This window comes from Triticum dicoccoides, chromosome 2B, assembly GCF_002162155.2.
Source record: "Triticum dicoccoides isolate Atlit2015 ecotype Zavitan chromosome 2B, WEW_v2.0, whole genome shotgun sequence".
Taxonomy (NCBI): domain Eukaryota; kingdom Viridiplantae; phylum Streptophyta; class Magnoliopsida; order Poales; family Poaceae; genus Triticum; species Triticum dicoccoides.
Window position 1 is genome coordinate 28,099,115 of NC_041383.1, and position 4,550 is coordinate 28,103,664.

Genomic DNA, 4,550 nt, shown 5'->3' on the forward strand with positions numbered 1-4,550 from the left:
ACCACCCGCGTAGGCTTGCTCAAGTCACCTTCTTCTTTGTTGGTGCCGCCGTTCCAACCATCACTCTTCTATCCCTTTTTTTCGGCTTGGCGCCTCCCCCATCACACATCTACCTCGGACTCCCCACTACCTGTGACAACATGGGCCTTGCCCAGGTGCTGCGGTGAGCCACGTCACTCCCATCCCTCTCTCATGTTCTTCTTCAGGAAAATCAACTGACGCCGTTGCCATTTCCAGGAAACCATAGTTTGGTAGACGAGCAATTTTATTGTCATGATGTTTATATTAAGGGGGCTCGAGTTTGAATTCCGTCCCGGCCCCCGAAATCTCAGGATTGACCCCACGCTTAATAGTTGATACACGATGTCATCTAAACTCCAAACTATATCTTGCTCAACACCTTGATGCGCGGCTCCCCAGACGACATTGCCACTTGATCGATGTGACCAATTTTAGCTTTGAATACCACTTGATGATAAAACAAACTAGCGAGACATTAATTTGTGCATGTAGATGGCCTGATCTTTCACGGTGATGCTTGATCAACCATTCTTCTACTTGGTCCCTCCTACAACTCCCAATAATAATCTTCACCCGTGTACGAAAATACACGGAAAAATAATAATGACTCTCTCGAATCAGCACGTAGGCGTCGATATGATGATCACCGCTCCGTCACTAGCAAATTTCCACGATGGAAAAATCATAGATGATACACAAGATATGGCCGCCCGAAACCTGCACGTTTTACTGTGTCCATAACTTCATGAATAACTACAGTATACCATCGAGTGAGGTTGCTACTAAAGTTAGACTAACCGAGTCAAGCAAGGAAAGCTTATTCGAGGATGCGGGAAGAACTATGAAAGTTTAAGTATATTGCAATAAGGCGGAGATGGCAAAAAGAGGTGACTTATGTGGACCTGGTTTTAGCCTCACTAGCGATGGAGGCACAGTATGCAGGAGGGTCAAAATTACAAAGCAGACGAAACTAAGGCAAGAAGTCGTATGCATCCATACATGCCTAGTTAAACCAAGAGATAAAATATTGTGCAGTTTGAATGAGCTTGTCAAGGGACACGATCAACATGTAAGATTTGGGAAACCACACGTTGTGGTGCCTTGTATTGATCTATATATATAGGTTACAATTCAGAGTTCGTATCATACAATATACGGACACCTATACAAGGACTATACATATACAACCGTATAACTATACGAAACAATACGGTTTTATATATTCTAACACCCTCCCTCAGTCGTAAACGGGCGTCGACGAATGTTAAGACTGTCCCGAAAATCCAAAAAGAGAGGAGATGGCAATCCTTTGGTGAAGATGTCCGCAAATTGAGAAGAACTCGGAACGTGAAGAACCCGGACCTCGCCTGTGGTGACACGGTCGCGCACAAAGTGTAAATCGATCTCCACATGCTTGGTGCGCTGATGATGAACGGGATTCTGTGTCATGTAAACAGAGCTCACATTGTCACAGAACACCACAGTGGCACCAGTCACCGGTCGATGAAGCTCCTGAAGAAGCTGCCATAACCAACATGTTTCAGCCACGACATTTGCAACTGCCCTGTATTCGGCCTCGGCGCTGGAGCGAGAGACCGTGTGCTGCCGCTTAGCAGACCACGACACCAGGTTAGTGCCAAGGAAAACACAATAACCTGAGGTAGACCGACGAGTGTCAGGGCAACCTGCCCAATCAGCGTCAGAATAGGCCAGCAATTTGTTGGAGCTGCGTCGAAACAAAGTGAGGCCATGGCCGGTGGTGCCGCGGATATAGCGAAGCACACGCTTCACAAGTAGCAAATGATTAGCCCGAGGATCATGCATATGAAGACAAATCTGCTGCACTGCATAAGAGATGTCCGGCCGAGTGAACGTGAGGTACTGAAGACCGCCTGCAATACTATGATACTCGATGGGATCTGCAACTGGATCACTGGACTTGGCTGAAAGTTTGGAGGTAGTATCAACGGGAGTAGAGATGGGTTTGCACTGCAACATGCCAGCTCGATCAAGAAGATCCAATGCATACTTCTCCTGTGAGAGGAACAGACTGTCCTTGCTGCGTGTGACGGAGATGCCCAAAAAATAATGAAGATCACCCATATCCGTCATACTGAATTCGGTACGAAGAGAGGCAATCAAATTGTGCAACAATGTCGAGGACGATGTAGTCAGGATAATGTCATCCACATAGAGCAGGAGATAGGCCATGTCAGCACCACGCCGATAAACGAACAACGAGCTGTCGTACTTGGAGCCAATGAAACCAACCGATGCAATGAACGAAGCAAACCGCTAAAACCATGCACGAGGCGCCTGTTTCAAACCATAGAGTGATTTGTTGAGACGACAAACCTTATCAGGAAAACGAGGATCAGTGAACCCAGAAGGCTGACGAGCATAAACAGTCTCGCTGAGAGTGCCATTGAGGAAAGCATTCTTGACATCAAGCAGATGGATGGACCAGTCACTAGAGAGAGCAAGAGAGAGCACCGTTCGAATAGTAGCTGGCTTGACGACCGGGCTGAAAGTTTCATCGAAATCGATACCTTCGCGCTGTGTAAATCCACGAAGCACCCAACGAGCCTTGTAGCGATCCAAAGAACCATCAGACTTCATCTTGTGACGGTAGATCCACTTACCGGTAACAATGTTAGCATTGCGAGGGGGGTCGACGAGGTCCCAAGTGTTGTTGGAGAGAAGAGCGCCATACTCCTCAACCATAGCGGAATGCCAATTTGGATCCTTGAGAGCACCACGATAAGTCTTCGGTATGGGAGATAAACCCTCAACATGAAGATCAAATATCTTTTTGGGCTGCACAATGCCCCGTTTAGCACGAGTTGCCATGGCGTGAGATGGTGGCGGTGGAGGGGCCCGTGGCCGGCGAGTCCGGGGTGGATCCACCGCAACAGGAGCTGGCGGCGGCGTTGCCGGAGGTGACGCGGCTGTAGGGGGAGAAGCACTCCCAGCAGGGTCGCCCTCGGAGCTCCCAGCAGGGCGTTCGGCAGTAGCCCGGGCCCCAGGCGACCGAGGCGAGGTCGGTGGCGGCGATCGAGGCGAAGTCGGTGGCGGCGACCGTGGAGGGGACCGTGGCGGCGGCGACGGCGACCGTGGCGGCGACGGTGGAGTCGCGTCCGAGGTCACCGTGCTTGGCACGGTGAATGGCATCAACGAACCCGGCTGCTCAGCACCCTGCAAAAAATCATAAGTGTGCAGGGAAGGAGTAGGAGTTGACGAAGATGGAGGGGAGGCGAATGGAAAGGTTGACTCATCGAACACTACATGACGAGAGATGATGATCTTTTGGGTGGAACGATCAAGGCAACGATAGCCATGATGCCGTGATGGGTACCCTAGAAACACGCATGGCACGGAGCGAGGCGCAAGTTTGTGCGGAGCGACGGCTGTGGTGTTGGGGTAACATAGACATCCGAAAACCCTAAGACCAGCATATGCAGGATCTACGCCAAGTAAGGCACGAAAGGGAATACGATCCGAGATTGCCTTTGAAGGCAGCCGATTATGCAACATAACGGCGGTGTGAAGAGCTTCAACCCAGAAACGAGGTGGCATACTGGCTTGGATAAGTAGTGTACGAGTAATGTCATTAAGAGTATGAATAATGCATTCGGCTTTACCATTCTGTTGCGAAGTGTATGGACATGAAAAGCGGAGTGCAATTCCATGGTGCTGGGCAAAGGAATGGAGGAGTGAATTATCGAACTCACGACCATTATCACACTGAATAGCCTGCAAGCGTGCACTAAACTGGGTGAGTGCTAAAGCATGAAGGGACGACAAGTGCGAGAAAGCTTCGGACTTAGCCCGTAGAGGGTACACCCATGCATACTGAGTAAAATCATCGAGATAGACGAGATAATACGTGAAGCCAGAAATACTCTCAACAGGAGAGGTCCACAAATCACAGTGAATTATTTGAAACGGAGTAGTGGTTACACGATTGGTGGAAGAAAAAGGAAGACGAACATGACGACCTAACTGACAAGCATGACACAAGCTGCTTTTATTCTTTTCCCTAGGAATAACCGAAGAACGAGCTAATGACTCCATGACGGGCCGCCCAGGATGCCCAAGCCGACGGTGCCAGAGTGCTGCATCGACGACAAGGAAGGCATGTGGCTGGCTGGTAGAGGAAGGGCGGATGGAGTAGAGAGCTCCGAAGCTATTGCATCTGAGAATCTCGGTCCTGGATAGAAGATCCTTCACAGAAAAACCAAGAGGGTCAAATTCGACGGATACACGATTATCAATGGTGAACTGACGAACAGACAAAAGATTTTTAACTATGTTAGGAACTACTAAGACATTACGAAAGTAAAGAGGGCGAGAGGTAGTAGAAATAGGAAGGCGTGCATGCCCGGTACCGGTGATTGGAAGAGTGGAACCGTTACCGACAACGACAGCACGACGAGAAGAGGAGTGGGGGGGACACAGAGGTGAGCATACCGGGATCGGACGCAAAGTGGGAGGAGGCGCCGGTGTCCATCACCCACTCCCTGGGGGGT